This window comes from Prinia subflava, chromosome 7 (assembly GCF_021018805.1).
Source record: "Prinia subflava isolate CZ2003 ecotype Zambia chromosome 7, Cam_Psub_1.2, whole genome shotgun sequence".
Taxonomy (NCBI): Eukaryota; Metazoa; Chordata; class Aves; order Passeriformes; family Cisticolidae; genus Prinia; species Prinia subflava.
The window spans coordinates 33005202-33017782 of record NC_086253.1 but is presented as its reverse complement, the minus strand read 5'-3'; positions in this window follow the sequence as shown (position 1 = coordinate 33017782).

Here is a 12581-nt window from a genome sequence, read left to right as displayed (position 1 = left end):
AGATCTTAGGCAAGAATGCAATCGTGTCCAAACAGTTCCAGCTGAAAGCACAGTAATACTTTTATGTTATCAGAAGAATGGGACCGCATTATCCTACATGCTATATAAAAACCCCATTGTTCCTGTTCTTGTGTAAGTTCATAAATCTAAGAAAACTTGGAAATGTGCTTGCAGTGGTTTTTTTTATATTGTATATTATACTATATATTTTCACCATATGTAGTGAAAAATGGCATACAGAGGAGAGCTTTGGTGTAGGGTAAGACAAAGATTAGAAGAAATAATTACACTGCATGTAGTTGAGACAAATTCAGAGTCAAAGCTAAGCATTCAGTGCAGAAAATTAAAACAGAGAATGAGAAGAAGGAATAGTATCCACTGGGAAAAAAAATGAAAAAAAGAAGGAAAAGGATGAAGCAGATGGGAATAAATACCTGTGAAGGGCTTAGAGGGCATAAGAAATAAAGCCTGGAGCTTGTATGAGGAATATCTAAGAACACACTTCATTAGTTGATTAGTGTCATTATTTCTTAAAATCTAAATGGATAATACTGCATTCCACAGAGCATTTAATCTTGATACAGTTTTTTTAAGATGCTAAATTTATGCCATTCCTTTTAGACTAAACTTTAATTTCACTTTTAAATGGGTTTATGATGCATAAATATCTATTCAGTGACTCCAGATAACTAAAACAGTAACACCCCTTAATTTGTCACTTTCCAGCTCTTCAGTTTGGAGCTCTGTCATCAGTCATTTCGTTCTGTGCTCTGCTAACCACTGTTTTCCTTTTATTATGTTCTTTACCCTTGACTTGTTTGACAGACCTTGATTCATGTGAGGAAGATGATGAGAGCAAGGAAAATGTAACTATTCCAAAAGAGAAAGCAAAACCGCTTACACACTTACTACAGTGCTGGGTGGTTGGCCTCATAGATGAAGCACCTGAGATCTTTCAGAGAAGTTAGCTGCTAGAAAGTCAGGCTTTGCCAGGCTGACAGTACTGGTGATCCCATGGTTTCCATGAGGAGTTCCAGGCTCCCTATCCTTCACACTATAAATGCTTTTCCCGAACATCTAGGTTACATGTACTTTCTAAGCTACTGCACATTTCCCCTCTCTGCTATGTAAATTATTAGAGGAAAAATTGCTTTATTTTTGATTAAATTGCTTACAGATGCACTTATTAGGAATGCAGCCTCAAGCAGGCTGGGGTTTAACTTACTTGGTGATTACAAAGAACTAATAAGATCTATTGATTTTTAACTAAAATCTGCCACTCTTGCAGTATTGGTGGACATAATGTTTCAGGAAAAGCCAATGCTGTATTCAGTCCTATATGTTAGAAAGCTTATTGACAATAATGCCCAAGCTCTTCTGTCTGTAACAATACCTACACAAGTACTGGGCTTGGAGTTTACCACTATAAACTGCAAGTGGCATAGGAATTTCCTTTTTTTTTTTGCCACAATGCAGCTCATTTTACTGTTAAGTTTTTACTTTTTCTGCCACATTTTTAAGATCCTTTCCTCAAAACACAGACTTAGGAAAGAGCATTTAAAACTAAGAATTCCTAAAATGATGACCAAAATTTTCCGTAACATTTCCATTGGAAATTTAAGGAATATTTGGGGGTTTTATATATATATATATATACACACACAGAGATATATATTTACACATAAAAATATGATGCAGTTGCTATTCAATATCATTACTTGCTTCTGAAAATGAAAATGAAAAATATTTTCATTAGCTCAGCTCTATTGTAAACCGGCATGTGGAGAAGGTCTTTTTTTTCAGTCAGGTGGTATGAAAGGAGGCACATTTGATCCTTACTCAAGGCATTCTGCTGACCTATGTTTAATTAAAGTATAATTAAAAATCAAAGTATGTCATAAATAATAACGACTGATTTTCCATCATCCTCCTGGACCAAAAAGCAGATCTGTTGCAAGCATAATAACAACTCTAAATGTGATAAAGTAAGCTGCTCTGATTTCTTGTTTTGTATATGCTATCAAAAGTTATTAGCACAGTTGTTTATTACTGTTTAAAATAATTGAATAAATGAGGAAAATAAATTATTTAAGAAAGGGGAAGAAATGTATGTGATGCTACAAGGCTTGGCTTTCAAAATTTATTCCTACTCTCTTCTGAAATTCAAATGATTAGGCTATATGGGTCACAGACACCTTCAAAACCATGCTATACAGATGGCACTGAAAAATTATTTTATTTTATTCTTTTCTGACTTGATAAATGTAAAAAGACAAGGAACGTTCCTGTTCAAAAATGTTTTCCCCCTATGTTTATGGAATAAAATTGGCTCCCTCTGCTGGCAGACATAAGGTTCATTAATTTAAGCCTTTGAAGCTTTTGGACAGTGGCACTTGAACAACTACTTGAACAACTCTGAACAACAAACATTGCAATGAGATTTGCTGTACCCAGTGCATATATATAGGTAGATATGCACATATTTTTTTTCTTTTTTATTCTTCTAAGCTCTTCAGCCTTGTTGTTCAGCCTGAGGAAGGACATAATTGCTCCATTCTCCCGCTCCAGATTGTCTGAGCCCTGCTGATGTTGCAGGCACGGGACAGGATCATCCACAGGAGCAGCAGTGCTGGCAGGATCCCTGCGGATCAGTAAACCTGGCAAGGCACGAACCTCGGGGGACTCCGGGCACCACCAAGCCGCTCAGGGGCAGGCGGGACAGCCCTTCATTCCAGCAGGCTCTCGTCCGCCCCCCCTTTCCTCCCCGCCGGGGGCTGCTGTGGATCGCAGGCCGGGAGCGCGGCCGCGGGGTGGCGGAGGAAGGCTGGAAGGGAGGGCCCGGGAAGCCCTCAGGGCTGGCGGAGGCCCCTTGGTGCGGCCTGCTTGGCCCTCAGAGCATATTGCATAAAAGCTAAAGATCTGGCAGGATTTGATGGTGAAAGAACAAAAGAAAACAACCTTTTAATTTATCTCAAATTCAAATTTAAAAATCTGTAATATAATGACACAGACTCTGAAGAGTGCTTGCCGGGTCAGGACGTCTCTGGCTACCAAGGCAGGCACAGGGAAGAAATCTCTCGACAGAACGCTGGTGGCACAGTCCCAGGCTTTTGGAATATAATTGCTTAACTAGTTCAGTGGTAGGAGATGTTGAAGAAATTTGGGCTTTTTAATATTCAGTCATGGGGCTTGTCACTCAGTGCTGATGCTAAACATTTACAGGTTTATAGTATCAGAAGATCATAGTTCTGCAGCCTGATAGAGACATTGATGTCCATTTGAGCATCATTTTGGATGAGCAGTTGCAGTTATGTAGTGTTATAAATGCCAATACGATATTCCAATTAAAATAATAATTTGGTTTATTAATAAAGATCAAATCACAGAATTTCGATAACCCACCAACAGCGGAGATACTTGACAGAGTTTTCCCGGGAAATGCCAAGGGTGAACTGTGAGATACAGGGCCTGGCAGCCTGCTATCTCCCCAAAGGTTCACAAATTAACCCCGTTTGGGGCTTGGTTTTTATACACTTTATTCTGCCCTCGGCAATATTTCCCCGTATTTCCCATTGTTTCCCGACCAGCTATACAAATTCGGGAGTTTCCCCAGTCGAGCAGAAAAGAGTTCTTTTCTTAGTTCAAATGTTAATGTCCAATTTCTATAGGTCCTTATAGTTGATGAATGATTGAGATTTCCATGATGTTGCTTGATGGTCTGTGAAGGTGGTACCCGAGGTGTGAGTTGCTGGTGCCAGCTTATCTGACAGGTCCCCTCCTGGTACTTGAGAAGGCTGCAAGCTTTCCCGGAAAAGTCTTTTGTTCCTTTCTGAATGGAGGAGCCTGCTGTTTCAGGGTGGTCAGTTTCACCATCTGCTGCAAAATCTCTTAAAACATAAACTTTTACCTGATATAACTTTATACAGTTTTATAATTTTCCAATTGACCATAAGAACATGAATTAATCATTTCACGTTTATAACATGTAGGTAAGAGATCAAGGTGGGGTCATGACTCTCAGTCCTTAAGAATGGTAATACTCAAGGTTTTCAGGGTCTCCGAAGAGTTCTAAAGTGTTTTTGCAGAAGTACAAAGTTGGTGAAACCACTTTACACCTGTTGAAGGACAGCTGAGGAGTTTAGTGTCTGGAATTAGGTTGTGTGTTACACAACACCAACAAACATTAATATTATGTTTAGCTACTTACCAATTGGGAAATAGTTTATTTTTGTTTTTAATTTTTGTGGCATCACAAGGAGAAAAACAAATTTTGGTTTATTTGTGCAATGCATAATTAATCCATAATTAACAGCACAAAATCTGTCACTAAAATCTGTCCCTTGCATACAGTTTTGGAGAATTTTATGCATCCTGTTCTAAGATTAGTGACAAAGTTGTCTCCAGACATGTTTCTTCAGTGCTCTTCTGTTCACTGGAATTAAAACCTTTTACTGGAAGTTGCTGATGGAGAAATTTGCCCTTAAAGTTTCAGGAATGACTTTTAACAGTTACTGGTCTTGATCTTTGAGTCAGGCATTTCAGCTTGTCCTTAAGCTATGCTAGCAAATCAAGGAGGATTTTTTTTGTTGTTGTTCTTATATTGGGCTGTTTTGTCAAAGGTCACGTACAAAATGTTTGTTGTGGTGGTGTGGGTTTTTGCTTTGAGTTTTCAGGCTAGCTTTCTATTTCATTTGTGTGTTAGGATTTAAATTATGCATACCGTTAAGTGTCAATTCTCTGTATCCCTGCCTCTGTTGCTAGAATTTTCCTTGCCAATCTTCCCTCACTCGATATATCATTTGCTGTTTTATATCATTACACTGCTTCTGCTATTCCCATTGGATTTAATTCTATATTCCCGCCTTAGACTCCTCCCTGAGTGCATTCTCATTGGTTGTTTGCTTTGTATTGCCTGTTGTCGTGGTTGCGGGGGGAGATCAATTTTTCCAGGGGGATGTGAGCAGGCCAATCAGTGATCAGCTTTTCTGCTGGCACCTGGATTGGTCACTCGGAGGTTTAGACACACCTCTGAGGACACAAAGAGTTAAAAGCAGGACTCCAGGTGGGTTCGGTCTCTTTTGGGTTCCGGTTTCAGCAGTGGAAACATTTCCTCTCCCCTGCTCAGCTCTGGGCTGAGTGGGGGAGGGGGAAGCCACGTGGAAAACTGTGGAAGTGCCTTCTGTGTGTGCTCACCCCCCTCCCCCCCTCCCCCCCCAAACTCCGGGAGAAGGTGCCCAGCCACGTGGGAGTTGCGGAGCCTGGGAGTGCCTCAGCCTGCACCCTGCTGGGAGCCAGAAACTGTTAACCCTTGCTTGGCAGAAAGAAACTTTTCTTAGACATTGATTCTCATGACTGGTGGTTTCGGAGGAGAGAGGGAAACGGCCTGGGACCGAGATGATAAAGCACGATTGGAAGGAACCCGATGGGCAAAGAATGAGAGGAGTAGCCTTCTGAGCTGGACTTTTCTTGCATAATGTCAGCCATGGACTGAACTTAAGTCTCTTTTGAACATAAACTGCATTTTGGGTGGATACAGCTGCCCCTGCTTTTGCTACAGTGACTGGCACTTGAAGAGTGGAGCGAGCAGAGAAGAGAGGGGGAGGGTGAGGTGGTGCCCTCTGCCCTCAGGGGAGACCTGCTCCTGGAACCCCGGCCCCTGGGTAAAAAGGGGGAGAGCTCAGCATGCAAGTATCCTTAAAAGAGCCCTGTATGCAGCCTTAGACTATGGACAGCGGTGAGAGCGCTGGACATAGGAAAAAGAGAGTGTCACCCTGGCAGACTGCTCCGGGCGGTGCCACGAGTGACATAGAAACACATAAGGGGTGGACCCGTGTTTTCTGAAGAACAGTCTGTGGTGCGAGAGAGACTCCTCTCTCCCTTGCTGAATTAAAGATTGGTTTGTTTTTGAGTGGTGATTGTTTGATCTAAAACCCAAAAGTTTGGTCTGTGAAGAGTAATGTGTGGGGAGTGGAAACTGGGAGAAGAAATGTTCTGAGAGGTTTTTATTTCTGTCTCTGTGTGTGTTTAAGAGTTTTTCTGTCTCTGTTCTTATGTAATGTAATAAAGTTTTAGTGGTTTTTTTTTTTGTTTTCAAGATTTAAGCCTGCTCTGCTCTGTTCCTGATCACATCCCACAGTAGTTGTTAGGGAAAAAACATATATTCATGGGTGCATTAACATCTGGCCAGTGCCAACCCATGACACCTGTGTATAAAATCCACGGCGGGACATGTGCTCCCGGTCCTTGGGGTTCAGCTTTTAGTTTTTATTCTTCAGTTGCACCTTTAATAAATCTCCTCAGTTTACCCCAAGACCCGTCTCACCTCTGCTTCATCTCTGCGCCCCAAAAGCAACCGCTGAGACCATCGAAGTTTCTGAGCAGGGAGAAAGAGTCTCCCCGGGGGAAATGTGTCGCACCCCAGTGCTGCCGTGTGCGTCCTGGGAAACGCACACCTTAACAGTTTGTTAAGCTGTAAAAAACCATACTATACCATAAAATGTTTGGGGGACAGCAGGAAGCATTTTTTTTCCAAGGAATATAAGAGCAAGAAGGATGAACTAGTGATGCAAGAATAATTCACCATTTGAATTGAATAAATGATAATTAATTTACTGACTCCTGATACAAGCCATTACCAACTCCTGATACAAGCCATCCAAATTGTGGAAATTTCTCAGAATATTGCATCTTCTTTATTAATGAGGATACAGCCATTAAGAACAGTGAGTTCTGCCACTACATGTAGCAGGAATTGACATCAATTTAGCATTAACAGAAATATGTGTGTGAATCTCAGTCGGGGAGAGAGTTAATCCTGTGGTGTACTATCAGTTTACAGACCAAGTAAGGGTTCTAAATAATGAAATCATAGATCTACCCTGAAAGAGAATGTTTATTTGGAAATTTCTTCATGGTATTTTTCTGCCTGTTTGTGCCATCATGGGGTTTGTGTGCAATGGAGACTGTTCGTAGCTTATCTGTGTTGTGATCTTCCTGTATTCCTGAAAAATTTGTAAGACCAGGAAAGACAATAAAAGCCTTCTGGAGCTGTCAGCTCCTATTTGCTGTAAATAAACAGCTCTTTGAACATCCAACAGCTTCCTAAATAGAGAAAAGTGTTTAGTCCCAAATTTGAGACAAAGAGGGAATGGGTATGGAGGTCTTGATCTGAAAACCTAATGGAAGCCTTGGCTTGAAAACAATAGGATCATCGCAAAATTCAGATGTACATCTTTATCTGAAACAAGATCAGTACATTGCTTTGTTTAGAAATAAACTACATTGTGCACTCCGTTTTCTATAAATGCCCATCCAGACATGACTCATGAGAGACCCTCTGTATTTCTCCAGCAAGAAAACCAATTAAAAATAACAAATATTCTTTTTGGATTTCTTATGCAAAATACAGGAAAATTGTACAGTGCAGAAAGACATTCCATTAAGTTAAACACTGCACAAAAATCACAGAAAACAACAGTGGGACTGTTAGTTAATTGTCTGAAAATGAAGACTTGGTTTAGCCAGCTTTAGTTTTTTCTGTTTTAGCAGCCACTGATGATTTATGTAGCTGTCCTTCCTTCTCTCATGAGCTCTTTCCCATGATATCATAGTTATCTGTTGTTAACATAAGGACTCATTTAATTTGCAGCTCCATTACAGCATGCTTCTTATTAAAAACCACCCAAAATATTCACAAAAGATGTGGAAGGAAAAGAAACTGAAAACCAAGGATAGGAGTAGATGAGATAGAGCAACACTGTGCATTAGGAAATTGCCAGAAATTAATCAGTAAGTGAACAAAATTCAGGCAGTATTGACAAGTAAAATGAGGAAAGGCATAGTAAGGATTCTGAAATACATGAGTTGTTTAGTGGCATGCATTTATCTGAGTAAAGACAAGGTACTTAGTTATGAGATTTTATTACTAATTTTGAGGAATAATTCGATGCTTGGGGGAAGTAACCCAAACCCCAAGAAGCCCACTTCCAAATGGTATCAAAGTTATACAGCAGATTTAAATGATAAAGAAGTTTTAAAACATTCTTAACAATTTTCAGGCTGTTGAGCAAGCTTGGAAGAGATTATACACACTGTAAATTGGCCTCAGATTTTAATGGTGAACAGGGAGTAAAAAATGGAGGAAAAGTTGAGAAGAATAAGCCTAAAGTTCACTTCAAATATGCTATTCTGGAATTTCTTGGACTTCATAAGTTAAGTTTATCAGTAATTTATTAGGAAAAAAGAAAAAAATTTCTGGAATATGCAGGGGCAAATCAAAGTTAAAGTTATAGGGGGCATATGATAAAATGGCAGCATTTGCATTGAAAGGAAGAGCTAGGTATGCACTAAATAGAAGTCAAGAAAAATTGCAGTGATCAGTTGGTATGTACAAGAGCAAAAACCACCATAACAAGGCCAGCTAACAAGGACAGTAAAATCTGTGAAGAGATTATGTCCAGCACCTTGTGTGATAAAGAGTATTTTGAGAGTAACTTTCAAGAGCTCCCATTTGCTTTTGTCTCTTCTGACTTGGGGCATGCGGGCTCTTCAGAGTGCTTGCTGGACCAGGACTTCTCCGGCTACCAAGGAGAAGAAATCTCCCTGCAGAGCCCTGGTGGCACAGTCCCAGGCTTTGAGTACAAATGATGGAAATCCCCTGTGTGCCCCAGAAGTTGGTTTTGACATCAATTTGTGAATGGGACTATGTAGATACTATTTTGCTCATGTAGTAACCAGGGCGGCCAACTCATCTCATTCCCCACTGCTTGCCTTAAGAGCTATGGGCAGCTGGATCATTTTTAAGCTAGGAATTCCTGCAGCAGGTTAGTATGAAACGTAAAGGTTAAAGGTTTTGGTGAAAAAAAGTTATGGAAAGAAAGTTAGTAATTGCTTGTTTACTTAGGATAAAATAATTTCTGTTTTCCTGCCACTAGCATTTGTATCCCTAAGTGCAATTTCTTTGGCTGGAGGACAGTTTTCGTCATCTGAGAAATCAGAAAGATCAGAGAGGATGTTCTGAAAGGTCTCCTGTGGTGCCGAGCTGTCAGTGAGTGTGAGGTGAGAGCAAGCCCAGCCTCGCCCAGGGCAGGGCTCCAGCAGAGCCCTGGCAGAGCCCGGAGCAGCCTGAGGCTGGCAGAGGCAGGCTGGAAGGAGGCCCGTGGAGCTGCAAGAGGCAGCAGCCCGGCCTTGGGTGCCTCTTCCTGGGACCGGGCAGATGCTGGGCTCTCAGAGCCAAAGTGGCAGCTGGCTGCTCCCGAGGGGAAGCGTAGCTGAGCTGGGCACAGCACGGACTGGTGGCATTGGCTGTCTGGAGTCTGCACAGGAGGAGAGAAGGCAAAGGCATGCCGAGGGCTGGAGCCCTGGCTGAGGATTCCTACTCTTCGGCCGGCTGCCCTGTAAGGCCTGGCAAAGGCTGGCAGTGTGTGCAGCACTCTGGGCACAGCGGGAGGGAGCCGGGCTGCTCGGCAGGCTGCAGCACAGGGCAGTGTCCTTGAGGCACGGCAGTTCTTCCTGGGGAACCGAGGCCAGCGTGAGGCAGTGACGGCCTGTCAGGTCACATCTGCAGGAGCCAGTGCCTAGCACAGCTGTGGGAGGAAGCGCCTGCAGTCCTGGAGTTCTGCACTGAGCCAGAGCAAAGGTGTGAAATGCAGAGTGTCTTGAAGAAATATTCAGGGGCACCAGGCCAGCCTGCTTTGTGCTCTCTGGCACACAGCAAACACTGTGAGCTGTGGGAGAGAGGGAATCAGGGATGTGCCTGAGGCTTGTGCTTGAGTAGTGAAGAAGTGTGGTCAATGATGCGGGTTAATTCGTGTTTATAATGTATGTATAATACAAATCAAGTTATGCCCTTTGAAATAAATGGTAAAATCATACAAGACTGGGGAGGGGGGTAGACGGATTTGGGAACGACCCTTGCCAGGAACCACCAAAGTTACAAGAGAAAAGGAGAGGGGCGTCCGAGGAAGATGGGTCCTCGCCAGAGGTGGGATTGTGAACTACCCAGCCATTACCACTGAGATGGGCCATGCTCCGCCAGCAGAAGCACACATTTCAATAGTCGAGTCCCAGAAGTCATACCTCATATTCATCTCCCTGCAGAAGGACTATTCAACAGGCCAGACGGCAAAGATGAATCTCCATGAATATGAAGGAAAGCTGATTCAACCAACCAAGCGGCAAGGATGGACCTCTATGAATATGAAGGAAAAGTGAAGGGACAAAGAAAGCATGAAGTAATGCTCTGTCCTGCTAAAAGAACTGTGTGAAAACTGGGTTCACGGAAGCAAAAGCGTGAACCGGGGGGGGCTACGGCACTATAGAGGCCCCAGTGACAAGCTGTCACTGCCTCACGCTGGCCTCGGCTCCCCAGGTTCACCCAGTGCCAATCCCGGGACTTGACACTGGTTCTTTGATTGTTGGCTTACCCGAAATTCTGTCCAATTATTTTTCTAAAATTAATAAAATCATTTATTAATTTGGAATTGGCTCGGCATTTATTACATGAAGTGATTTGGAAGGCTGCAGAAGACTTCCAGTAGGCAATCTGTGTTTTCTTCATTAATTTCTGTAAGGAAGTTGCAAAGTGGCTTCACTCAGCAAGAGCACTTGCAGGACGTAGTGACAAAATGCTTGTGTTTGATTCCCAGAAAAGGAAGGAGCTGCATTGGAAAAGTGTTTTAATGTAACAAATAGAGCTTAATCTTGTGAATTCCTTTAGCTTGAACAGGCAGTGCTGAACACTGTATTCCCCCATTGCAGCGATTAATGTGTGCAAGCGTCTATCTTAGCCTGGAAAATAAAGAGAGTGTTCCTGTTAAGAAGGTAGCTGGAATGCATTCAAGGGGAAGAAAGTGGTTTTAGGAGGCTCTCGGCCACCAAAGGAGAATTTGAGGAATGGCATGTTCCCCAAATGATTGTGTCAGAGACCAGAGCTGTGTCTGAGGCCCTGCAAGATTTGGTCCATATTTGGGCAGGTTGAGAAGACAATGAAGAAAACTGGATTGTGTAAGGGATGGGAACTTGGCCCTTGAAAAAGAAACATGCATTGGTCAGTCAGTGGGCAGTTGAGCTTTGAAAGAGGAGCAATGCATAATGGAAACATTGTTGGCGTGGATTTGGTGATGGTGGAGGGTTAAAAATATAATTTCTGTATAAGTTAACCACAGGGTTAAGTTGAGGTATGTGTGGGGGGAGGAAGGTAGAGAACGTACGACTGGAACTTGACGCAGCTTGGCTTTAGAACAAGCGTCAGCTTCTGCAACCAGCTCCATGCCATTGTAATGACTGAATCAAGTGTGACTGTAGCCCAGGAAGATAACTGAGAAGCATTGTTTTAACCAAATCAAGTGTGGATCAGGGTAGAAGCGTAGGTATGATTTAAGATAGTAACTAAGGAATAGGATAATCAGTATCTAGGGGTGGAGGTTAGTTAACATGTGTATAATTTAAACTATAAAAATCACAAATCGACTCTGTATTCTTGGGCACAAGATTTGGGCACTGTATGCCCCTGTGTCCCCGCGCGTTTGAATAAAGAACCGCATATGATCGCCTTCGTGTGGTTATATGTTTTCCTACGCTAACATTGGTATTGTGAGCCATCGAGGCCTCATCTCACATGCCGGCCATGTGTGAGCTGATGCTGTAACTGGGACAATTCCACTGCTGAGGAGGCGATATAAGGCCTGGTTCTGGGGTGCAGGGGTGAGAAGGATGAGATGCACACCATTTTGATCCAGGGGATGTCCTGAAAGTGCATTGCCTACCTGCCCCTCCCACTGAACACCACCCTCCATCTCCTTCTCCTACACAGTGGATTTTTGGGAATCCAGGGGTTGGTATGTATTATTTGCTACTGCAACTAATAGAATAAATTTGCTTTGTAACACCAGTTGCATCTTGGGTTCTCTTGTGCATGGGTCTCCTCGTGAAGCTGTGAGAACAATCACCAAGGACCTTGAGGACACTTCTGCTGTCACGTCAGTAACTTCTGAGAAGTGATTTAAAGATGTCCAATAATTTGGGGGAATGTTTAGCCTGTGAGTTTCAACAAAGGAATGAATTTGTCTTAGTTCCATGGATACAAACTAGTGGATTGCTGGGTATGCACATGTTAGGGATGGGATTCCCCATGCACCCAGCACTGAAATAAAGTAATGCCTGCTTTCCAGCCCTGAGCTGGCAGTGGGGATCAGGACCTACTTGGTAACTTGGATTTTGGCCATTTCTGTTGATCAGGTAAGAAGGGTCGAAATGCAACCTTTTCCAGCTATTTCCCCTCTGGTTTCCCTTTTTGGGGGCCAAAGCTCTGTGCTGTGGGTGGCCTGGGTGTGTGCAGAGCAATGCAGCCTCCACAAACCCCTTGGTTTTCCCACAGGTCATCATGAGTTGTTCCCGGGTGGGCCCAGCTCTGGCAGAGGAAAGAGCCTGCAGCGCAGTGGGTGCCGTGTCCTGCCCAGCGGGGGCTCTCTGGCACAGAGCAGCAGCAGTGCCAGCACCTTTCAACCCCCTCCTGCCTTGGCTTCACCTGGGACACAGAAGCCTCTGGAAATGAGCACTGCCAGACCTATTGCCAGCTTGGA